At 42.5% G+C, this 26,619-nt stretch overlaps 1 protein-coding gene across 3 annotated transcripts in view; it reads right to left on the reverse strand.

Annotated features, from left to right (window-relative positions):
* plxnb2b (plexin b2b) overlaps positions 1–26,619 on the reverse strand; it is a 161,823-nt gene that overhangs the window by 122,427 nt on the left and 12,777 nt on the right. The window contains exon 2 of one of the 3 annotated variants that reach the window (XM_087797496.1): positions 338–507. The exons of 1 other annotated variant lie outside the window; for it this stretch is intronic. The gene's annotated coding sequence lies outside the window, so the exon portion shown is untranslated. Of the gene's footprint in view, positions 1–337; positions 518–26,619 lie in introns of those variants that run through there. One more of the 3 variants, XM_087797495.1, reaches the window with a different exon arrangement.

A 26,619-nucleotide genomic window follows, 5' to 3' on the forward strand; every position in this document is an offset into this window, starting at 1 on the left:
ACAGAATTTCAGCTTCTTTTGTTAATTGTAAAAGGTTGCAGGGGGCGGGGGGGATAAAGATTAAAAAAAACAGGCTTGACTACGCTGAAATTTGAACTACAGTATATTTTCATTATAAGTTTGTAATTTACAAAAAATTTAAAATTACCTTACTATATATATTATAAAAGTATAGCCTTTTGTATACAAACCCCATTAAGGGACTTTTTTTTCCTGTCGTGACAGGAAGTCCATCGTGACCCGCAGACTGCAGACTCGTGACAGTGTTTGCCTCACTGACGGTTTCATATCAACTTCCAGCGATAAATGAGGGAACAGGTCGACCACAGGAACTCACCAGGGAGCCGCAGACGCCGCGACGCTCGTGTCCAGACACAGGAAGTGGCGGCCGCCGCCGCACGCAGAAACCTCGCCGGACCTTTCAACCGCACGCAGCCGGAGCCTCGGGCAAACCTGGCCAATTAGCCGGACACCGCTGCTGACCCCGGGCTTCATTAAGGGCCCAGACTGTGGACAGAGAACGGAGCCGAATTAGAGAGAAAAATCCATCAGCAGCTTTTTTTTTTCTCCTTTTTTTTTTTGCACCGACACACACATGCTGGAGGTGAAAGTCAAGGTTACCGAGCGACACAATCAACTTCTCATCTCGCACTCGCTCCAACACGCCTCCCGCTGGGGTGACACCTGCGGGAAAGCGATGGCGAGGAGGCAGCAGAAGGTCAAAGGGCAGCTTGCTCGCACACGCACACACACACACAGCGCTGACATCAACAGGTGTGGACGGCACAGACGTGCAATTACCGAGTGGGAGAATCTACTCGGTGTGACAGGAGCGACGGCAGATCAGAGCGATGATCAGAGTGGGAGGAGAGGTGAGAGACGAGAAGGAGGGAAGATACCGAGACTCCCTGGAGGGAAGCAAGACGGAAAGGAGGGGAAGAGTTTGGGTTTTTTTGTTTTTTTTCGCCACAATATTCTCTGGCGGGAGAGAAAATGCTGATCAAAAACCGAACACGCCGAGCAGACGAGATGCATCCGACGGTCTGAGGACTCGTCGTGAATCAGGGACGACTCGAGTCGCATCCGAGCGAGAGGTGGAGGAACGTACGGCGGCAACGAGCGCCGCCGCTCGACTGACATGGAAACCACCGCTTGCACTGATACAAACAGGTCCGGACAGACTGTCCGACCTCATCTGGGTCTTCGAGACTTCGTCCACCATCCAAATCAAAGTGGTTCCCGACCCTTTAGAAAACTGTCCAACAGCTTAACTTCTCTTAAAGGTAACTTGTGAGTGTGTATTCGTCCTGTACAGTCTGTGAATACATATTAAGAACACATTAAATGTGGCCGATCACCAGACCAAGTACCAAATGTTGCAAACGTGAGCAACTTTTTAAAGGTTTTTTTTAAGGAGTAATTCAAATCTTGAAACCGAAGGACTATAAGATCACTTTGTACCACACGTTTGTATAAACAAAAATAATCATCTTTGTCAATCTGACCATCGCTCACTTCCTGGTCTGACCATTACAAGTGACCGCAGCTGAATATCTGGCTACGTTGGACGACACTGTTGAATTTTTTCTCTGTGTATGTATTGATTTTTGTATGCGCGAGTTACGGTTCAACACATCAGCGTCTTTGTCACATGTAGCTCAGACAAAACCCTGTTGGGTTTAAAGTCTTGTGTGTTAATATTAATGTTTTATGAAGTAAACTATTTCCCAAAGGAGATCCCCATAGGGATCAATAAAGTCTGTCCATCAATCCATCCATCCATCCATCTAGTACAAAGTGCCCTCCAATCGTTCAAGTTTTGTTCACTCCTATAAAATATTTAAAGAAGAAGTTTGCGTGTGTCATCATTATGTAGGAAGTGTTCGGACCGAAATAGTACTTACAATGTTCTCACATCATAATACTCTTTGAGATGTTCAAAGTTATCCAATACTTATCTAAGGTCGGGATTGAAATTAAAAGTTGACTTCTTGCTTGACCATGTTTAGTTACACACACACTTTCATCAGGCCAAACCAAGTACCATCAACAAGTTCAACACAACCACCTTTTCCTTGTATACACCAGAGGTTACACAGTCAGTGTTGCTCCAAAAGCCACTGTTGCTCCCGTTCTTCAACGAGAAATCTCCATCATGGCGTTCCCAATTACTATCTGGATCCTTGAGTCGTTCGATGGATTTGTTACTAGGCAGCTTGTTGCCTTGCAACCACTTTACTTGTCGTGCTACTGAAAGTTTTCCATATGTTACCTCAAGAATATAAAGTCACACCTAAAGAAAATATGCCTCGCGGAGGTCTGCGGTACTCGATTGCTTAACTAGCTTTTCATTCTCGCAGATACATCTTCATGAATACTTAATAGAAAGATCGCGAACAAGCTTTATTGGGATGACGGGTGAGCGGCTTGATGAGGTGCGACGAAAGAATGTTTGCGATGACAGAAGCCTCGGTGGTCCTCCCGAGAACAGCCGCGTAACACAAAGTACCTCATTTCTCTGCTTCTCCCATTACGCATCCTCCATCAACCCTGTGTTTGCTCGGCGCCTCCGTAGCAATAACGAGTGTCAAGAACCTCGTACGCCTGGATGGACATCGGCTCGCGGACTTTTATTCAAAACAAGCCAAGGGTAAAAGATCAATGCGCCAATTCTAGCCTTTATTCGGAGGGAAAAGTTGGCGATGATGAGAGGGAGATATACATGGGAGGACGATGGGTTGCGGGGGGAGTAAAAAAAAAAAGAAAAAAAAAGGGGGCATCTGGCTCATCTGGGCGCGAGTGGCGTATCGATCGGTGGAGACACACAGCTCCCGGCCGTTCATCACAGGCCACTCAGGCCTTTAGATAACTGCCATGATAGCGCCCCGATGCCGAGCAGCTGCAACTGGCCACATCCATTATCCTTCAAAGTGCGCCCCCGAGCTCGCGAGAAGGCTGATGGGTGACGGGCTGGAGGGCTTGGGCTGAGATGGAAATTTTCACAGGCCTGTGGTTAGAAAACCTCTGGCTGCAAAGCGAGCGTTCGGGAGGCAGGGGCGGCGTGAGGAATGGCGCTCCGATGGCCCGAACAGTGATGAGAAACTGTCAGTTTGAACCCCCGAAAATGAAAAATGACACCATTGTTTCCCATTCCTTGGCCCCGCGGTATTAGCAAAGCTGTTTTATAGCAGATAGCAGAACAGCCATTCAAGCGACAGGCGACTGTAAAAAAAAAAAAGTGCTGAGTGGCCGGGCTTGTTTGTGTGTCGGCTGGCTGTGCGCGAGGAGATTTGGCAAAGTCGGGATCCGTCGTAATGAGCCGTGCAGGGAAAGGGAAGAAGACGAGGGGAGTCAGAGTTCAAGTGGGAGAGCAGGGCAGAGACGATGCGAGCGGGACAAAGTGAGAGTGATGGAGACGGAGCTCGTGGCCAGATCGAAGCCCCCGAAGAGCAATTACGGGAGCTCGGTGGAGAAGGTGTGCGCTCGGGCCCCGAGGCTTCCAGAACTTCCAAACACCGTGAGAGTCCGACAAAGTGCTGTAGACGTGTTGGATTCAGATCACATAACAATGATAAACATCTCATTATTGTCATTCTGGTGAAGCGATCTCGAAGGGGAGACGTCTGGAATGTCAAACCAGACTCAACTTTTTCCACAGAGAGCTACTTCAGAAACACAAGGGGGTCAACGATGGACCACAAAAAATAATGCAGATTGAAAATAAAGTATTAACTTGACAGAAGCTTTAAATCTAATTAAGGACCAAAATACTCCCCTGGACCATAGAGTACTTCGGACATGCTTGATTAACAGGAATCAGGAGTTTCATCCTCAAGTGTTGCAGGGTGTTCGGTTGCGGGTTCAAGCCCCGCGGACAACGTTCTACTATCAAAGACTTCCTCCGACACAGCTCTTCTGTCGACAGCTTTACAAAGCACAGTACTGCCGGCTACCGTGCGAGCTGCAAGTCTACAGAATTCCAGGAATACCAACGCCACAGGATTTACCATGAATAGCACTGCTGACAAAGCACATACCTCTGCCAAGGAAATCATTTCAAGTGACTTTATAAACCATGAAATCAAATCAAAAACTCGAAAATTTCCTCAATTCAAGACTTGTTTCGGTTTACCACAGAAACACCGGGAATCAAACTTGCATTTCTTAAAGGTAGCGCAATGCATTAACCAGACCAGCAGGAGGTATTACCCAAACACTTTGTCATCACAGCCAAGTAAGTAAGTAAGTAAGTAAGTAAGTAATATTTATTTATATAGCGCTTTTCCAGACCAGTAGAAGTCTTCTTGAAGCCACACTAGTCAAATCTTTAAGAAACATACTTTGTCTAGACGGGGATCCGGATCCGCCACCAAACGTACCATTTTTAAGTTAAAAGTGTTTAACTTCTGCAAAACCTTTTGCAGCCTTCAGGCAAAAACATGACCTCCTCTGCAGAGGTAATAACCCGAGGAGCTGGTAAATGGTCTCATCCGGCTTCAAACCAAGAGCATGATTACAACATCTACAGTAGATGTGTCCGAGGGTCCGAGCCCACCGAGAATCGTCTCGGCAGTCGGAGAGAAAGAACGACGGCGGAGGAGAGAGATGTGTGGAGTGATAAGAGGGAGGGGAAATTAAATTAAGAGAAAAAAGTTGTGGAGCACCGGTATGCACCATTGATTTCCTATTCTCTTGGAAACATTTAATGAGCTTAAATAGGAGCCTCGTTTGACACTGCCACAGCGACTCGCCCGATTCTCCCACTGAGAGGAAATCGTTCAGCTGCCGTGACGGCTCCTGCCGGGGGAGAGAAGGTGAGGAGGAGGAGGATGGAGGAGGAGGATGGAGGAGGAGGAGGAGTGACGAGGAGGAGTGACGGCGCTAATGCCACAGCTGGAGTGGAAGACGGATGTGGATTACACTCGGGAAATGGTGCGGGAGAACATTACCAGCTCGGTTCTCCATCAGGAGGAAACAAATAACGGCGGCAGGGATTCTACCGACGGAGGAGAGGAGGAGGAGGAGGAGGAATCTTCCTCAGCTGCGCTCGCACAACTCCTGCTAATGCAACCACTAGTTGCTGCGTTCGTGAACACAACTCGTCTTTAATTGGCGGAACCTGGAGACATTTCTGATTGACTCAGTTTTCATAACTGTCACGATCAATTCCAACCTTTGATGACTTTTTGTTACAAATGTCATGATATAATTGTACATTTACACAATTAGGGTTTTACATTCCACATCAAGATAAGTAATTAACTAAAATAAAACGCATTTAAAATGTATCAAATGTTTTTTCTTCTGTTTTGAATTTATCATATAATTGACTTAAAAAATAAACTTATTTTAACTGCATTTTTAGGGGATATAATATGATTTTGTTGGACTTTGAGTAAAACTTTGCAAAGATGTATTATTAATATATTCGATTTCAACTTTTTTTTTGTTGAACTCATTTCATGTATGTACACACAAATGTAGCAAAAATTACAAAGCTATGCTACACTAAAACTACAAAGCTATGCTAAAATAAGGCTATACTAAGATAAAGCTACAGAGCGATGCTCCAGTGAGGCTATGCTAAGACAAAGCTACACAGCTATGCTAAGATAAAACCATACAGCTGTGCTATGAAGAGTTTTACCTTACCTTACCATCCTAGGATAAAGCTACACTGCTAAGATGAGACTATGCTAGGACAAAGGTAAACAGCGATGCTACGGTGAAACTATGCTGAGATAGAGGTACACAGCGATGTTACGATAAGGCTATGCTAAGATAAAGCTGTGCTAAGATAAGGCTATGCTAAGATAAAGCTACACAGCAATGCTACGATGAGGGTATACTAATATAAAGCTACACAGCGATCCTACGATGAGGCTATGCTAAGATAAAGCTACACCGCAATGCTACGTGAAGCCATGCTAAGATAAAGGTACATCGGGATGCTACGATAAAGCTATGCTAAGATGAAGGTACACGGCTAAGCTAAGATGAGGCTATGCAAAGATAAAGCTACATGAGGCTATGCTAAGATATGTTAAAATATAATAGTTTGTGATTTCTCTCCATTTGAACGACTGTAGATGTCAAAAATCTTACTTTCAATTGTAGAAGAATGTTATCTTTTATGCCCAACATATTCTTCAGTTTGCGTGTTTAGAAAGTAAAGTGACCTACTTTGACTTAATCCGAAGAAAAAGTCATCCGTTCCTCTCACTAGACCGTGATATACGGCCTGTAGCCGCGAGGCTTCACGTGGAGGTCAGCGCACGAGGGTCTATCTGCTAAAAGACGCTAAAGTAAAAAGAAAGATCAAAGAAAAGTGAAGTAACGTTAAAGTTCTGGCCTTGAACATGACGACAATCTTCGTACAAATCCAAAGATGACTTCAGTGGGTCATAAAAAAAAAGTTTAAAAAAAAAACACACGTTGTGGAGATTTACGTCTCTGGTGTTGAGATTCAGCGAGTGTGTGTTCGGTCCAGACGCTTCAAATGCAGGAAGTGTTTGAATGTTTGACTCCTGTTGGCAACAAGTGGAGCATAAATACTTCACGTCTGTGTGTACAAGAGCGTAAAAACATTTACAGGCGCTTCGACGTCTGCTTCTCATATCACTTCACTTTTTAGCAGGTCCAGTCACAGCTGCAGCACACACACACACACACACACACACACACACACACATGTGTGTGCGTTTGGCTACCAAGCAGTGGTGTGTATCATAAAGATTCCTTCAGAGTGTTGCAAAAGAAGCGCTCATGTGATCCTCTGGTGACTAATTACTGTGAAACAAGAACATCCCGGATGAGAAAGTCTCGACTGATCGTGATTCACATGTGCGAGCGCCCACGCGGCAAGGTAACGGTGCGTTCAAGCGCTGCTGGAGTAATCGGAAGAGCCACCAGGAAACATTCAGCGCCGACACGAGCGCTCACCTCGGACTGTCGGAGATAATGTTAAGACGACCTGTAATAACCCGTGTAATTACACTGGCAAAGTTGTGATACGCATGCAATAACACGGATCCCTGCGTTGATAACTAATTTTGTGCAACACGTAAAAGATACATTTCCGTAACAATCCATGAAGCAAATTTTATAATTATTACTTTCACAAAATTCAACTCAAGTGTTATTACATATTTCATGAGGTGGAAATATATAAATACTACAGTGTATCGAATGTAAATAAGACTCCAAACTTTTTGTTTTTAAGTTTATAAGACTAAATGTAATATTCTGAATGAATAAATACAGAGTTTAATAAAAATCCAATGACTAAAAGTTAGCATTCAACTAATGACGACATGTTAGCATATATGGTATTGATACCATACTTGGTGTTACAGTTACAGCAATATGGCTGTAACTTTGTTATACTAACAGAGTAATCTGGTTCAAACAATATCATAGTATGACACGTTAGACTGCATGCTAATGCTATATATGCAACTGCACACACCAATAAAGATGTTGATGATAATACTGCAAGTTAGCGTTCATGCTAATAAAAACAGGTTAGCCTGTATGCTAATGCTGTATTCATTACTTAGCGTAGCGATATAGTTGTAGCCAAGTTAACTTCATACGGAGTCATCTTGTTTAAAAACTATAATACGACTGCAAGTTAGCATTCATACTAATAACAAAAGGTTAGCCTGTACGCTAATGCTGTATTCATTACTTAGTGTAGCAATATAGCTGTAGCTAAGTTAACTTCATACGAGGTCATCTTGTTTAAAAACTATAATACGACAGCAAGTTAGCATTCATGTCATATTTTTCAAAGGATAACATATGACAACTCGCTAGCATGTATGTTATAATGCGATATTTGTAACTTAATGTAAAAATATAGCTTTTGCTTATATCATACGACTGCAAGTTATGTATGCTAACAGCAACACGTTAACCTGTATGCTAATGTGATATCTTGCTCAAAGAATAACATATGACAACATTTTAGCATGTACGCTAATGCTACTTTTGTAACATAGCATAGCTATACAGCTGTAGCTCTGTTATTTTCTCGATAGCTACGGCGTTGCGTCTTGGTGACGTCTACGGTCTCTCGATCCGCCACATCTCCTGCGAGCGTCGCAGCGAGAAAGAATGAATCATTCACGGAGACTCTGCTCCGACAGGGGCCACAGGCCATCATCTGCAGGAGCTTTGGTCCATTCTCTCCATCATCTCCTCACACATATATATATTTATATATAGCCCGTGGAGAAAAGGTCGTACTGAAACAGACAGCTATATTTCATAATTGCACCAGAAGGCTTCTGCACCCTTAGCGAGATTGGCGCCCGAGAATTTATTCTCAGTCGCCCGTCCTCGTCTCTATTTATCTGGCCCTCCTGTCGGCTGCCGAGCGGCTCTGACAGGCCCACCGTCTCCGCTGATGCAATAACCGCCTCCATTTGTGTCCGAGGAGGTGCATTAGGCCGACAGCGTAATCAGGCCGGGGCAGGAAAATGCAGCCATTCGCCGCCGCCGAGCGCTTTTAAACCCCCGCAAGCTCAGCCATTAGGCCGCAATTAGCACGCCAGGCTCTCAAATGTTCTCTCAGACCTTCCGGTCATCAGATTCCACACTTGAACCTTCGACTCGAGTCACCAAACAGTTGGCGATACAGTAGTTATGAATTCATCTTTTACCCACAATTCCACACCAGGGAGACATATCGACAAGAAGGATCGACCTGCGTCAACCCTCATTCTAGTTCTAGTCTCTCCCAGATGACAGAGCTTCAGAGGTGTTGAAGCAACAGAGTCATGGGTGTGCCACGATCTTTCGGTAACATCCAAAAACTTTTGATAAAACTAGCGAGACATGGAGAGATTTGCCTTTTGGCTCAGCTCAACACAACTCACACTCAATTATGGAAATGTGTTGGAACGAATCTGTTGAAACGATATGCATCACAATTCTAGATCAACGAGACCATATATAGTGATATATAGTGATAGTGTAGTAACAAGTATATATGTGTAGTATTGTCGGGTACTTGACTCTGGTGTTGCAGAATTTACAGACCACATGACTCTTGACGAAGTCGTAACTGCTTTCATTTGTTTTTCAAAATCGAAGCTTTAAAAGCTGCTGAAGTCGACTGTATCCTCTCATCCTCAGACTCTGCCGGGATCACGTAGGATTTCATTCTCCCTTTAGCTGCGGAAGAAAGTCCCGCCATCTAGAGGCCGGAAGTTTAATTGCAACACAAAAATGAACAAACGCCGTGAATGTTTGCATGTTAATTCTAGATTAAAAAAAAAAAATCGAATTATTTGTTTTTAAAACATACTTCATTGAAAAACAATCCACAAAAGAACTGTGATCAACTAAAATGTTAGAAAAAAAAAAATTAACACCACCACACCAATTTCGATACGGTATCATGAACAGACACAAAACACAATGACACGCAAGAAAAAAAAATACAATATTTAAGTGTATCAATATTTTCTAAAATCTAATGAAAGCTAACTATGCTACTAGCATGGATTAATTGACCAGACAGTCACTCATATGTTGGGGGGAAATCAAAATGGTGAAAAAAATTGTAGCTCTTTCGTAAATATCTTTTGGACAAAGTCACTTTCGAAAACACACACAGATTCATGTGAACGCACAAGAACACTGGAGTCATCCACGTTCAATCTAAAATATTCCTACAACACATCACAAGTCTGAGATGAACATTCTTTCTGTCGGCACCATCTGGAAGAGCAACGGTAGATAAACAATGTACACGAGCCTCATCATTTAAAACATCGGACACACACACACACACACACACACACAAACACACACAAACGATCATCACGATCCTGCCTGTGACGCCAAACATTGCCAGAGATTGGCTCTTATCAATCGTTCGCCAGATACGAAGCAGGGATGTGGAGCTAAACAAAGGGAGGGGGCTGGGGGTTCATACAATGGAGGACACAAATGAGATGATGGCAACGAGCCACACACACTCACACACACACACTCACTCACACACAGACCAGTTGGTCTGGTCAAGGCTGCAGAGAATCAGAGCGACGAGCTCACAGACATGGCGAGTGGATTCCGGCTGAAAAAAGAAGGTGAGATCTGCATCCAACTTTATTCAAACTGGTCTGTTTGAATTTGTGAGAGAGCAGCCCAGGGGGCGCTCTATCCACCCCCGGCCCGACCACTTCAAGTTCTCTTGCTCCCATGCTACAGTTGTGCCGACTCGCCGGGTTTTGAAAGCGGGGATGGTTTGTTAGCGCTCGCGGTGAAATGAAGTGAGTCAGAGTTAGTAACGAAAACACAACCTGGATTTCTTTGACTACACAACTTTAGATGTGTTCGCAGTATTATTTATTCAACATTTCCATGTCTCACTCTAGTGTTTTACTTTTTGAAATTGTTCATATTTCTCAGTAAAATCTTCTAATTTTCCCCCAATTTTGTCACATTAGTCAAATGTTTTGCCAAATTCTTTCTTCATAAAGTTGAAAAACAGTTGCATAAATGGTAAAAATAAACAAATACATATTTTATTTAACACTATATTAATTTGTTTACTACTCTGAATAATAACATTTTTATTAAAATGTTAATTTCTTCAAGTATTCAATATGTGTAGTATTGAGTACTTGACTCTGGTGTTGCAGAATTTACAGACCACATGACTCTTGACAAAGTCATAACTGCTTTCATTTGTTTTCAAACCAAAATATGTCAAAACATCAACTTTAAAAGCTGCTGGAGTCACTGTATCCTCTCGTCCTCAGTCATCGCCGGGATATGGAAGGATATTATTCTTCCTTCAGTAACAGAGATTATAATGACTGCTGCAATCTAGAGGCTGGACGTTTAATTGCAACACTAAAAATGAAATAATTTGATCCTTTTTAAACAATTTTCAATGTCTGGTCTTCAAACAAATGTTTTATGTCTTTTCCATTTTACTTTTTTTTTTCATTTAGCTAGCTGAATAAGGAATGTAAGTTTTTAGCCTCTAATAAGAGGATTTAATCGCTGGTGTCCCTTCGCATCTAACCAGTTTCTACTGTGATTTTTTATTTTTTTGTTATTATTTGTATTACTTTTATTAAGTGACCATCATTTGAACTAGCCTAGCGAGCTAGCCTAGCCCCGCCAGTAGCGCCGTTCAACAACGTGTTTTGATGTTTTGGCTCTTTTTGACAGCGATATTTGACAAAAGGAAACAAACTGAAATCAAATTTCCAGGATTGTCTTTTAAAGAGACAGTGAGGAGCTCCGTCAGCCAAAAGAATCCAGGGAAGCTAGATAGGTTCAACTAGGAGGAGGCCCAGGGACGGACCCACTGGACAGACAATCAAAGAGTCCAGTAGGTCAATCCTTCACCTGCATGTCCTCGCGACTGTTCCGACCCGGCTCGGATCCATCGTCCGTCGAGGGACTCTGGGACGCCGACATGACATATTGGCGCCGAGACGCGATAAAGAGAAACACGAGAGTTTCACCGCGACAATCGCCAGCAGCATCTGCGGCACAAACTTCCCCAAACACTCCCAGTGTCGTCTGTCAAAGTCTCCGCCATGATAAATGTCCGTGGTGTCGCCTCTTATTAACCAGCGCCGCCGCCACCGTCCGGTCAGAGCCGCGCCAGGACGGATCATTACAGAGCAGCAGATGTGTCTCACACACACACACACCCACACACAAAATATTCTACTCTGAGTCTCTCCCAGGTTACCAAGCTTGTATCACCATTCATTATAGGTTAAAAAAAAAGGACAAAAAAAGATTTTTATCATGAAAATTTTTACATAATTTGTTAAAATAGTCTAGTTTTTGAGAATAAAAAACCTTTCAAAAAATTGATCTTATGATTTAATATAGACTAACATCTAGTAATGATATATAACATATAAAACAAATATCTGTGTATAAGAAAGTGAATATGAAATTTCAACCTTAAGATTTTTTTTAAATATTACTTTCTATCACCAGGTCATAGTTCACACTCACACAGTACTACATATTTAAGTATACATTATATCAAGCTGAAGTCAGGATCATCAACTTGTTAACTTAGTTACAAATAGTTGCTCTATTTAAACAACACATGGACTTCAACCATAAAACTTAGGACAATCTAACGACCGCACCCACCTTACTTATGGTACCATAAAAACAGTGAACTCCCATGATGCCTTTTTAACACTCCACTCCATTCAGTGACGGCTGATTGGTCGATACAATAGTGACAAATAGTGCTGCGATTGGTTGGCTGGGCGGCAAAGCGCTATAATATATAATGTAAAGCCTACAGTAAACGAGGGAACAGGTTTGTATACATTAATAAAAGTATTTTTGTAAAGAAAAGTTTGAATTAAATTGCTGTACAAAGATCAAATAAATCGAGAAATGTTGAGAAAAATCAAAGCAGAAACTTAAAACTACCAGAGTGATCTTCACTTTGTCTTCAACTGGACCCAATATATTCTTGCAAAGGGCCGCATGACTTCAAGGTCTGCAACAAGACGCTTCTGGCTCAGCTCTATCCTCACGTGGGCGAACAGGTAAAATATCCTTCCTTCCATCCTAAAGCCTTCAAGTTGATAAAACATGAATGGAAATAGTCATTATTCCGAGGCCAGGATCACGGAGCTCATTAACAAGCCGCTAACGTAGCGAGCGCGTCCACCCACGGCGCCACCTCGCCCTCGCAGGTGCTTCGACGCGTCCGCCGGAACACGTCCGCACCTCCTCACCTGCAGGTGATGAGCGGCGCCCGGCGCTGACGGCGGAAAATTTAATCCTTGATGAAGCACCAGCCTCTTCCTGGAGTCTGCAGCTGCGCTTCATCCTACACAAACAGCTGGGCTTCCTCCTCCTCCAGAGCTATCATCACGGCTGCCCACAGACCCCGTCGTCTTGCGTTTCCTCGCGTCTCCTCGCAAGTACGTGAGAGCAGACGCCGTCGCTTTTAGGTGGGCGACTTATTATTATTCCCCCCGAGGCCGCGAGGGAAAGTAGGACTGTTCCGATTCACGTTGACCTTAATCCGTCTGATAATTAATCATCAGTGGAGGATCTTCTTCTTCTTCTTCTTCTTCTCCTTCCCCTGCATTTATACCTTTCCTCTGCTGACCTGTGACCCCGGGCTGGATGGGACACTCACAGAAATTGAATAGACGGTTGTACGGGGAGTCATTGTAGATGGATTTAGCAGCAGTGTTAGAAAATATCCATCGATTTAAATTTCGCAATTAGTTTTTCTATTTCCCAATACGGTATCGATATTCTACACCTTAATGTAGAATTTTTATCTCAATTAACATGAAAATAGTCATGTTTTTGATGTTGTGTGGCAATTAAACATCTGTCCGCTAGACGTACACACTAGGAGTGTAAGAAAACACTGACACTCACATTTTCAATACATTTGTTTGTGATACTGTAACTATATTCCACACTCTACTGACATGTACATTTTAAGTGTGTTTCATTCATTTTTGTGCCATTATTACACTTCCAGCCGCTAGATGGCAGCAGTCATTACATCCTAAATTCCGGTGATGACCGAGGACGAGAGGATACAGTGACTCTTAATCCTGTTCTGAGACATCTTGGTTAACAGTGTTTGATCGAAGAAATCTCTGCTTAAATGTATTTATTAACATGTAACTTTGCCCAAGGTTTGTTCATTTTTGTGTTGCAATTAAACATCTCGCCTCTAGATGGCAGCAGTCATTGCGCCCTCCACTGCTAAACTGAAGAAAAAAATCCGGAGATGATTGAGGACGAGAGGATACATTGACTCTAGCAGCTTTTGGACATATTTTGGTTTGAAAACAAATAAAACCAGTTACGTAAAAAGTCATGTGGTCTGTAAATTCTGCAACACCAGAGTCATGTAATCAACAATACTACACATATATTGTTTTGATTGTCTAAGCGCTTTGTGACCCTGGTCTCGGAAAGCGCTATATAAATAAATATTACTTACTTACATATATACATACATATTGTTGTTACTACAGTATCACTATATATCATAGGCCAGTAAAACACCTGGAATAAAAAGTTTCTACCAATTTTCTGATGAAATCAGGACATTTTCTAAGGAAGGACAAGTAAAGCTTTTTTGTTTCGATTTAATTTCGTTGAAGTCCGAGCTGCGTTTCTAGTGAAAACGGTTCTGGAGACGGTGGTGGTGAAATCTGCCCACATTATCTGCAGAAACATTCCTGGGTCAGGATGACAAAGCACACACACATATTCAGGCCAAAGTCCTTCTTCAGGACCGAGGTGACAAGTCTGGTATCTGGACTTGAGGGGGCGAGGGGGCAGAGGGGGGTGACATCACAGATATAAATGTGATACAAACAGCAGCTTTTCAATGACGCACGAAGGTCGGACGTCATGGTCTGAGAAACGTTTTAAAATCCTATTTTTTGCAGGTATGTTGCGGAGACAATGGAGGGTTAGCAGAGACATTTTCTCTCTCCTACAGCGCTTATGTGTGAAGCAAGTTCTCTGTAAGTCTTTACATAAACATCCATCAACTTCACAGCTTTCTCCCGGCACTTTACCTCTTCAAATAGAAGCGCAATTATGTTCCACTTCAGATCAGAACATTTGCTCTTTAAAATCGTTTTTCTGGTTTGTCACTAGTGGTGAAATTAACAGGTTTAAATCAGATCAAACTCATAGTAGTTTGACCAAGATTCAACCAAACCATGATTGTGTTTTCGATATGCGTCAACAGGTGTTCGGATTTCACTTCCTGGTTGGGTTAGAACCGCTAAAGTGTCAGAATGCATTTCAAGAACTGCGATCACGGAGTGAAACAGAATAAAAAAAATTCTCCCCTTTCTTTTACCTGAACACCACAACTTGTTGCTGTTCCAAAAGAAGTGGATAATTTTCTCCACGCTTTGTTTTAAAAAATTCGAAAAACAACATTCAACATACTTGTGATACAAGCAGCAACTGTCATGCAAGTGTTTAAATAAAGTTGTTTTTGAACAACAGATGTGTTGACGTTTAACGTGAATTCATCCTTAAAAGTGTAAAAAGCTTGAAAGCTTCGTTCATTGATTCAAATGCATAAAGAAGAGATACATTTTATTTATTATGATTCCATTAGAAAACACCCAATGAAGCAGCTTTGTAAGAGACCCACAAGCCTGCGGGTCCTGACAGGAGAGGTATTTTGATACCATCAGTTGAGGGGGAGGTTCCGATTTCAGCAGGAACTGTTGAAAAATCTCTGAGTACTATCGGTGTGTATTGACAAGACTCTGGCGATACGATTCATAGTCCAATACGATATATAGTGATACTGTAGTAACAAGTATATATGTGACCACATGACTCTTGACGAAGTCGTAACTGCTTTCATTTGTTTTCAAACCAAAATATGTCAAAACATCAACTTTAAAAGCTGCTGGAGTCAATGTATCCTCACGTCCTGTCGTCGAGTGTTTAGTACCTTTAGCAGCGGAGGATGTAATGAGTGCTGCCATCTAGAGGCCAGAAGTCAATTGCAACAAAGATGAACAAACCCTGTGAATAGTTACATGTTAATTGTAAATTTAAGTGGAGATTTCTTGTTGTACAATCAAACTCTGTGTAAACCAGGATGTCCCAGGACAGGATTGGGAGTTGTGGATGTGTGGAGAAGATGCATCCTAACAGAATGAGAAAGTGCTGGCACAGCAGCCCGGGCAGGCGGCCATGATCCAGGTTAGTCTCTTTGTTGTCGAGAGAGACTGATGCAACCCAAGCCAAGTTGAGACGCCGGACTCAACCTGGATCAGAGCCACCGTCCATTAACCGAGCCGCGGGCCGACAGGATGAGCACAAACATGACATTTGTAGAAAGCCGGAATGAAAGTGCAGACGTGAGGAAGAGGAGGAGCAGGAAGAGGAGGACGGGGAAAAGGAGGATAAAGAGGAGGACGACAAGGAGGATAAGGAGGAGGAGGACAAGGACAAGGATGAGGACGACAAAGAGGAGGACGGCCACGACGACGACGAGGAGGGAAACAAGGACGGGGAAAAGGAGGAGGAGGATAAGGAGGAGGACAAGGAAAAGGACGTGGAGGATGAAGAAAAGTAGGAGGAGGACAAGGAAAAGGACGAGGAGGACTGGTAGGAGGACAAGGAGGAGGAGGACGAGGACAAGGACGGGGAAAAGCAGGAGGAGGACAAAGAAGAGAACGAGGAGGTCAAGAAGGAGGACAAGGACAAGGAGAAGGATGAGGACGAGGACAAGGACGGGGAAAAGGAGGAGGAGGATAAGGAGGAGCACAAGGAAAAGGACGAGGAGGACAAGGAAAAGGAGGACAAGGATAAGGAGGATGAGGACAAGGACGGGGAAAAGCAGGAGGGACACAAAGAAGAGAACGAGGAGGACAACAAGGACAAGGAAGACGAGAAGGACGACAAGGACGAGGAGGACAAAAAAGAGGACGAGTAGGTGAAGAAGGAGGACAAGGAGGAGGATGAGGACAAGGAGGAGGATGAGGACAAGGAAGAAGACGACGAAAAGGAGGAGGACGACAACGAGAAGGAGGAAGACAAGGACAACGAGAAGGACAAGGACGAGAAGGAAGACAACGAAGAGGACGAGGAAGACGACAAGGAGGACGAGGAAGAGGAGGGCGAGGACGAAGAAGACGAGGACGAGGACAGGTGTTGTTCAAAGAATGAGGGAGAGAAACGTCGCACACATTTGTTCCTCGTCCCGACCTTCAGCTGAACAGATGCGGACGAGAAACAAAAGTTGCTACAAAAGACTTTTATCTTCTCCGTTAATCACTCAATTACATCTGCGTGGAGGACGACTTCAAAGTGCTGTTGTGAACAAAGTCCAGAAATTAAACAATAGTTCCAGATACTGTAAATAAAGAGTCTGAATCTTCAACCTCGCTAAAGTAAAAGAAAGACTCACTGAGGGGAAGAAAGTGACTTAGCATCACTGCACGACGTTGAAGAAACAGGAGGAAAAGTATTACAAGAATAGAAGTAGTTGTGAAATAAAAGTACAAGTAAACGTGTAGTAGACTCTGGAAGAACTGGAAGGAGAATGAGGCGAAGAAAAGTGGTGACAGAAGAATCATTACACGGAGGAAGAAAGAGGTAGAAGAAGACATGGAGGATGAAAGAGAGAGAAGGTGAAAAGTAGATTGAAGTGTGAGTGTCAAGAGTGTCAGTATAATATTCAGGAGAATACACATAATAGAAGTGAAGGGAGTAGAAGAAGTAGAAGAAGAAGTGAAGGGAGTAGAAGAAGAAGTGAAGGGAATAGAAGAAGAATGAGTGAAGAATGAAGTCATGAGTCACATGTGTATCTATTTAGCTTCGGACCAAGACCGATGACCTTTGACCTCAGAAATCAGACAAACAGAGTCTCGTGGACGATAGTCGGGACTTCAACAACCATGTGGCGTCTCTGGTGCTGCAGCACTCAGCAGGTGGTCATAATCTTACGGCCACTGATTGGTCATCAAACGTCTGTCAACAAGTTTCTCCTCTCCTCTTCCCGAAGCGTCGATGCTCGCCGACGCAGAAACTCCCTCCGTCGCGACGGAGATTTACCGCGCCGACGGGAGACCATCTGGCGGTTAAGTGGCGCTTGATCGGAACAATCAGACTCGGACTCTGCCCCGCTGGCGAAAGTAAAACACCGACACACTGACCGTCACCAAAAACAACAAGCCGTACATCTGCGAGCGCCGCCTCGCGCCCATTAAAAAGCCATCACGCCACACTCGCTGCACACGCGCTCGCCGTAATTGGTTCCTCTGCACCGGCGTCCAAACCGGGCCGGAACCAGCAGAACATGCACGAGAGTGTGTGCACGGAGGAAACGACGCACCTAATTAAATAGTTTTACCCATAATTCCTGGAGAAACTTTCAGGAGACATTTTGACACAATTACCTGTTTTTAAAGTTTCTACTTTTTTTTTTTTTACATGAAAACCAATTAATCTTCACAAAATTGATTAAAGGTTTAATAAGAAGGAGGGACTAATGGAAGAAGAAGAAGTAGGTTCAGTTATTTTAGTCGATAAGACAAAAAAAACACAAAAATGTTGGTTTTAACAGAGGGAACTGGACAAACCAGCTTATATTTATTTTCCTCCTCGTGGCCTTTCTTTCTTCCTCCAGAAGTAACGAGTATTTTTTTTAATGTTAAATGTACGTATGTCAAAATTAGCAGGTACCATTTTTTCTCTTGAAAATGTTTTACTATATTCATTCAAATTCCCTTCAACACAAAGTATTTAAGACACAAAAAATAAAACATAGTTAAGTTGAATAATTTATTCCTAAATTCTTAATAAAAGATGATGAGTTCGTTTTTTCCACTTATATTTTTATTGATAAAAGCTGGGAGTCATTAAAATAAAAAATACTCACTAGGGGAAGATAAGGACTCATTAGGAGGAAAAGTGAGTCACTAAAGTAAAAGAAGGACTCACTAGGAGAACAGAAGGACTCAGCTGGAGGTGAAGTGACTCACTAGGGAAAGAAGGACTCGCTAAAAGGAAAAGTGACTCACTTAAGTAAAAAAAAGAATCACTAGGGGAAGATAAGGAATCACCAGGAGGAAAAGTGACTCACTAAAGTAAAAGAAAGACTCAGTAGGAGAACAGAAGGAGTCACCAAGAGGAAATGTGAGTCACACTAAAGTAAAAGAAAGAAAAAGTATGTGCTAAACATGTTCCTGCAGTAGAAACAACTGGTCGAGCTAAGAAGCTACATTTGAGGAAAACTTCAACACCAGGAACCAAATACTCGAGTGACCTGTTAGCTTAAGTCGTCTCGCGATGTTGACGCTGAAGGAAAAAACACGACCATATAAGGGCGAGCGTGTCACCGTGATGCGTTCAAGACTCGCCGGTAAAATAGTAATAAATAAAGGTTTTTCTCAAGCTCTTGTCGTCATCAGATCCACAAACTCTTCCTGTGAAGGTTCTTGAAAAAGTGAAAAAGGTTCCAACTCGGGAACGTTTCCTGCGAGGAACGAGTCTCAGATGTTTGTCATTCCAGATTCTGAAACATGCCCAGACTTGGATGAGCCTGAAAAACTACGAGAACCCCCAGGGCTCCTCCAGGAAAAACCCTCCCGAGATCCTCCTCCTGTCAGGAAAACCTGGAATAAGAGCTTTAGTTACGTAGCACGAGAGACGATTATTTTTCAATTCTTGCTCCGACATGGCGGGTAGATTAGCCGCAACTATAATTAATATTCCGAACCCAATTTCCTTAATTAAAGCGCTGATTATTCCTCTAAGTAGATCCTGACAGCTCCACGTCGCCGCGGTAACACCGGACTCGTCCTGGGAAAACGCCGTCGCTGGCAGCGGCTCCCGTCTCCGAACGTCCAGACGACAGAAGGAAAACAAAGCGTTGAAACGTGGCGTCTGCTCCACGTCGAGTCTCTGCAGACCCGCGTTGATTTGTTTTCGTCGGGCGTTATCGGATCCACGGGTCCGGGTGGGACTCGCGCAGCTGCCCGTGGACCCGGTTCCTTCCACAGACCCGGTTCCAAACTTCATTCCCAGGTAGAATATTGGAAGATGAGCGATGACGACCGGGATACAGTCGGACTCAAAGTGCTGTTCAGAGGAAAAGGATTCATAACACTGGTAGGACTCGAGGGTCTCAGAACAGTAGGACTCACTAGAAGATTCACTCGCCGTGTAAATCACGAGTAGAAAACAAGATTTATTAAATATCAACTGAAGAAATACGAGTCACACTCAGAGTTCAGGACAATGATTCACTTCAGGAGAAGGACTCGTTTAAGCAGTAAAGGATTCACTGAAGAGGAAGGACTCAAAGGAAAGTGACTCACTAGGAGGGTGTTGGACTCATTGGAGGACTCATTACAGGTTATAGTAACTAAGTTAAGTTGGACTCTAAAGACTTATGTGGACTAACTTGTCGAGGAAGACTCGATAAAGGATTCACTAAAGAGGGAGGACTCATTTAAAGGAAAGTGACTCACTAGAAGGTTGTTGAGTCATTGGAGGACTCATTACAGTTTATAGTAACTCAGTCCAAATAGGTCAGATGAGTCCAACTTAACTAACTCATTGAGGAAGACTCAATAACGGATTCAGTAACAAGGGAAGTGACTCGGTGAAGTAGTAAGACTCAGTGGCTTGTAACTCACTTAAGGAGGACTATATTTAGGTGGAGCAACTCAAAGAAGGGGACTCAATGAAGGAAGACTGTTAATGATTCACTTAAGAGGACTAATCTGAAAAAAGAGTGACTCGGTCGTCTGGTTAACCTGTAGAGTAGACGATTAGTACTCTATAGAAGAAAAAGACTCATAGGAGGATTGTAACTCAAAAAAAGGAGTCTCTTCATTAAGTGGGACTCATTCAGACAAAGGGAATTAATAACAATGACTCACTAGAGAAGACAACACAAGTTGAGGATTTATTAAATAGGAATGACTCATTTAAAAGGTGATTTATTTGGACTTGTACGAAGGTCTACAGAGGCGGGTCTACAGAGGCGGGTCTACAGAGGCGGGTCTACAGAGGCGGGTCTACAGAGGCGGGTCTACAGAGGCGGGTCTACAGAGGCGGGTCTACAGAGGCGGGTCTACAGAGACGGGTCTACAGAGACGGGTCTACAGAGACGGGTCTACAGAGACGGGTCTACAGAGACGGGTCTACAGAGACGGGTCTACAGAGGCGGGTCTACAGAGACGGGTCTACAGAGACGGGTCTACAGAGACGGGTCTACAGAGACGGGTCTACAGAGACGGGTCTACAGAGACGGGTCAGGTATGATAGAAACACAGTCAGCAGACTAGAGCCGGTTGTCCTCGTCTGGAGAAAGGAAAGGACAACAAAATAAGAGTCTTTTCCAATCTGCTGATAACAGACACACGGCAGGAGGAGGACGAGGAGAAAATAAGGAGCTTCTCTTAGATAAAGTTGTCCTCAGCGGCTCAGAGACAAAGACGTTTACGGCTCTTTTTTTATACGGAAGGACAGAAAATACAAACTCTCTGCAGCGGCACAGGCCGAGTCACGGCGCAGGTTGAGTCACTTAAGTTAAACTAAACCAAAAGAAAGACTCACTAAAGACAGACAAAAACACTCACTTGAGTCAAAGATTCACTATAGTAAAAATACGACATTGTAGTAAAAATGAGACTCATTAAAGTTAAAGAAAGACTCACTAAACTAAAAGACTTACCTTAGTTTAAGACTAACTGAAGTGACAGAACGACTCACTTGAATAAAAGACTCACTAAGCTAAAAGAAAGACTCACTGAAGTTAAAGACTCACTAAAGTAAAAGAAAGACTCAGTAAAGTTGAAAAAAGACTCACTGGGGGTGCATTATGACAGCAGAGCCTGTTCATGGTGGTTGAAGACTTTCTTGTCTACTTTGAGGGTCTTCGAGTCACTGGTCCACAGCTGTGAACCCGGTGCTTCAGGAAAGACTGACTCAAACTTACTTGATGAAAGTCTTAGAGTCGCTTACCGGGCTGTGACGGATCACGAATCACTGAACCGTTTATTCAGGGACTTAGTTCTTGACCTCGCTTAGACTCACCGTCCTCAGGTGCGAGCACTGACCGCTGGTGAGGCATCTCGATGAGCAGGACCCTTCCCCCGGCGTGCCCCAGGAAGCCCACTGATCAGAGGAGCCGACCTCTCCGCGGGCTCGCCACCTTTTAACGAGTGTTTGTGGATCAACAAACCGCCGAAAGGGGAAGACGACTCGGAGAGAATCTCACACAACGAGTCGGCTCAAGCCTCCGCGGACATCAGGAAGAACCTCAGAAATAATGAAGACTCTGTAATCCTGCGCGTCCGAGGGCCGGATCCGTGTTCGCACAAACCCGGGGGGGAAGCGGATTCACAACAACGGCGCCGACCAATCAGCGCGCGGGGAAACCGGGCCGACATAAGCCAGGCCGGACCCAAGGACACGACGGCGGGCGAGATTGGAGATACGCTCGCTCCGAGGACTGAATTATTTATACGGCGCTGGATTGTTAGGAGGAACTCTGGGATCCAGGCTTGACCGCTCAGCTGGTCCGGGCACGTGGACTCGTCCGGGGGTTAGAAGAGCAAACACATGACTCAGTCGAGCGCCTGAAGAGTCTTTCCACAGTCGTTAAGTCTCACAGTCGTGCACTTTATGCTCTCACACAAGTTTCCACACGTTCTCACTTATCTCTGGCTCCTGATGAATGGAATAAATAAACTTTTAAAGTGTTTTTGTTTCATCCACCAAAAGTTTATCATCTACAAAAATCGAGGAAAAAATTCCTCGTGTCAAGAAGACAAAATAAAGTATCAATAGATTAATTGTCGGTTAATGGTAATGACACACAAAAATATTTTAATTTTGAGATAAAAATATGCGCAAAATAGTTTCGTCTTCTATCGTTTTCTGTTCATTTTGTTATTAAAAGTACTTTATGGTCCTCTTTACCGTTTTCCTTTTCATGTGTGTTTTCTTTTTTTTAATGTAAAAAAATTAAAAAGTATTGTTGTCTGTAATACCAGCCTGGTATTTGCTCATTAACAAGTATCAGATCAGTACAAAAGAAACGCAGAATAACACGACTAACAAAGTTAAACAGAGTTGTAAAAAGTGAAAATTACATTAAAAAATATATATATTTTTTTTTATTTGAATGATGTTGGTTTTGTTGCAGGTTATTACGACTTTAGTCAAATAATGTTGTTAAACTGTAAATATTAACAAAGATTCACAGAAAATTACAAACAAACAAAAAAAAAACGTGAAAGTTTGTCGCCATACAAAATTTATTTAATTCACCTCAAATTATATTTTTTGAGAGAAAATAAAATGTTTCCATTTCTATTGTCATTAAATATTTTCAGGTCAGTTATAAACTGTCCTCTCTCAAAAATAAATAAATAAATAAACAAAACACTTAATAAAAATTCAAACGTGCTGGCAATAACAGCCCGATATCGAAGCAGTACTGAAATATGTAGTATTTTAAACTATTTACAAAAGTAAAACTGCGGTTTATAAAGTTTAAAAAAAATTAATTAAAAAATACATAAATAAAAAACATAGGTTTAAAAAAAAAGAACATTGAAGGATGTTGGCATATGTTGGCGTCTAATACTCAAAGACCAAGTACTTTTACTTACTCAGATAATGTTGCCAAAACACGGTAAATATCACATGAGAATTTACAGTAAATAAAAACAACCATCAGTACTTTTCCCTTGTGCAATGCATGCTGGGATACAAAAAAAAGAGGCAATGTTTTTGTGTCAAACAGTTGTACTAAGTAAATACTACGTTTTTTTCAAAGAAAATTGTTGAAATGAACAAAAAAAACAACTCATTTTCTTTTTATATGACCATTAAAATGCATGAACGCATTTGTTTAAAAAAAAAAAAAGTTTGAGACTTTGCAAGTTGGTGGTCACGTGCAGTCACAGTGCACGACTGACAAGTGACGTCGTCATGAGCTCGTGGGTCAGATGCTCCGGCGCCTCCGATGTCTCGGTGACACGTGGTTCTGACCCACGTCTCATGATATGGGAGGCCTGGTCATAATGTTACAGCCAGATGATGGAGCGTCTCAGCCACAGATCCACATCAAAGGCAGAATTATTCCGTCTAATCAGATTTTATGATCGTTAATAACATATTTTAAAAAACGCCCGTAGATCAAAGGATTGATCCTCGAGCTGTCGTTGATTTCAGCTTCTTTATTCACTTCCTGCGTGGAGCGGACGAGAGACACCGGCCGGGACCAGCCACATCGACGACAAGAGGAGGAAATGTGATGCGAAGGCAGGAAGTGAAGACGCGGTTAAAAATAAATATAAAAAAATACTGGAGAAGCACAAAGATAAAGTGACTCACTGGTGCTTTCCTGTCAATCAAGACACGACAACTGCTGACTCGGCAGAAGCTGCGACGCGTTCAAAACATGTAATTTCTCTTGAAAATAAACGATTATTCACCACAAAAAACATGTTCAGGATGGAGGCTCGTGTGTGAGCAACACAGAAAAATTGTGACCAGCAAGTCGGTCTTTGTAAAGTATTTCATTTAAATATGTATTAAGAAAACTACAAACCAAAGTAAACATTAATATGACTGAGAAACTTAAGGTAATAAACAAAGATGAATTCCAATGAGTTAAAAATAATATTATAATATTTTATTTTTTATAATAGTTTTTTGTATTGTTTGTTGCAATAAAGCGTATTAAAAAAATTAGTTATTAAAAATTAGCATGTAAGAAAGTAAGTAATTTTAATTTATATAGCGCTTTTCCAGACCAGGGTCACAAAGCGCTTAAACAATCAAAACAATATTCAATAAAGTATATACTTTAAAGGTCAAGATAAAACCGATAACACAACAGGAGTTCCAGAAATATTCACAGCCTTTGTTCATATTTGTGCTGCAATAAAACGTCCTGCCTTTAGATGGCAGCAATCATTATGTCCTCCACAGCCCAAGCAAGAATAAGGTCATGGCGATGACTGTTTGGACATATTTTGGTTTGAAAACAAATGAAAGCAGTTACGACTTCGTCAAGAGTCATGTGGTCTGTAAATGCTGCATCACCAGAGTCAAGTACTCGACAATACTACACATATATACTTTTTACTACAGTATCACTATATAACGTATCGTTGATACGCATCAACTGATTCTTGACAATAAACTGACTTTGGGTCAATACAGTCTCCACTCGCAGACATCCCACCTGTGACGCCCCCTCCAGGCAGATCCGTGTGTACCGTCTCTGGGAGTTGAACCAACGACCAACCTTCACATAATCTAAATATTGACATGTCCACACGACTCCGGATTCTTCTCCCGCACGAGCCTCTTAATTACAGCCATTAAAGATCTTCAAATCCGGGTTCATCTGGACTGGAGCTGCACTTACAATATTTACAGAGGCGCTGCTGCCAAATACAAACCCCTAATCACATGACACCCCCCCGGCCCCCCGCCATGCCCTCATCCTCCTCTTCCTCCACCATCTGTGTTTGGAGCAGCAGCAGATTACGGCGCAGTATGAGGTACGAGCAGCAATAACTCCAGCACTGACCTTATTCTTAATGCTGTGATTAGTGTTTACAAGCTTTCTCCCCCCAATATTCATAATCCCGGTTTTTCCCTCTCTCGCGCTCCAAACACCCCGGCCTGGTTCTGATCCACCTCATCTTTTCAGCGCCGGCCATGTCGGCCAGATTTAAAAATAATAATAATAGCTTTAAATGCTAATCTGTTGCCAGGACGACATGCTGATGGATCTAACAGATATGAAATAAATATATTTTACATTAAACGCAGTTGTTTTCTTCTATTTGGAAGTAAATTAGTGACATCATAATATTGAATTGTTTTTAATCATTTAATTCAATATTTTCTTTATTAAAAAGGTTGAATTTGTCTTTATTGATTAACTGAATAAATCATTAATTTTTATTTTAGTTGAGTTTGATGATCTAGTTCAACCAATTAAAAAATAAATTTAAGTTCAATACGTTTTTATATGTAACGTTTTAAAATTCAATACCTTTTTTTTTTATAAATTATTAAAATATTTTAATTAGAATATTAAAATAAATTTAATTGAATTAAAACCCTGAGTCAAACTTTCGACATACAAATTATAGAAATCCATTATTAGAAAATACTATTAAACGCTTAAAAGCCACTCATTATTCTGATGACACAGATATAGTGATATAACCTCTTTGGAGTCCGTCCCAGCTAGCTGGGGCGAGAGGCTGGCATATCTGAACGGGTACAGCTACGGACAATACAGTTGGATTAAAAATGAAGAGGAAAAGGATATTAAAGATGACTTCGGAGCCGTGAATCGACCTGTAGGTGACAGGAAGTGGATCTGCAAGGTCATCACACACCAAACAAAAGAGGAAGCGAGACGTCCGTGACGATTTGCACACGGCAGCGAAAAAAAACCTTCCAACAACTTCTCTTTTCAGACCAGAGCGTTCGGGGGAAGCGAAAAGCGAAGCATCCGTGAGTCAGAGATAAAAACGGCGACGGCGCGAGGCTGGAGGGAGACGCAGAGCGATCCTGACACCTCCACGGATCCTCGCCCGGGTCCAGACACGGGTCAGCGAGGATGAGGGGATGGAAGGAGGAGGAGACGCCGGGGAGAGAGAGAGAGAGAGAGAGAGAGAGCGAGAGAGAGCAGTGGCGAACATAAACAGGAAGTTTTAAACATCCGCTCATTAACGGTCAGTTAGTGGTTCAAACACTTGAAGCTTAAGTGCTGGTCAATATACAAGCGCGGATCACGGCGGCCATGACGGATGATCTTCGCCAACAAACACTGAAACCTCAGTGGAAAAATTCATTTTAAAACTGGATTAAATCGTTAAAAATTTACGTGAAAAAAGATTGCAATTTTATTTTTTTCGTTAAAATATTGCAACGCTCAAACGTGGACGAGCAAGTTTTCATATTTGAAGTGAGCACAAAAAGTAATCGGACCCCTTTCCAGTTTTCACAGAAACAAAAACAGAAATTTTAGCAAATTTATTCAAAAAGGAAAATTGAATTATCACAGGGTCATAAGTATTCAGACCCTTTGCCGAGTTT

Source organism: Callionymus lyra, chromosome 8, assembly GCF_982586985.1.
Source record: "Callionymus lyra chromosome 8, fCalLyr1.hap1.1, whole genome shotgun sequence".
Lineage (NCBI taxonomy): Eukaryota > Metazoa > Chordata > Actinopteri > Syngnathiformes > Callionymidae > Callionymus > Callionymus lyra.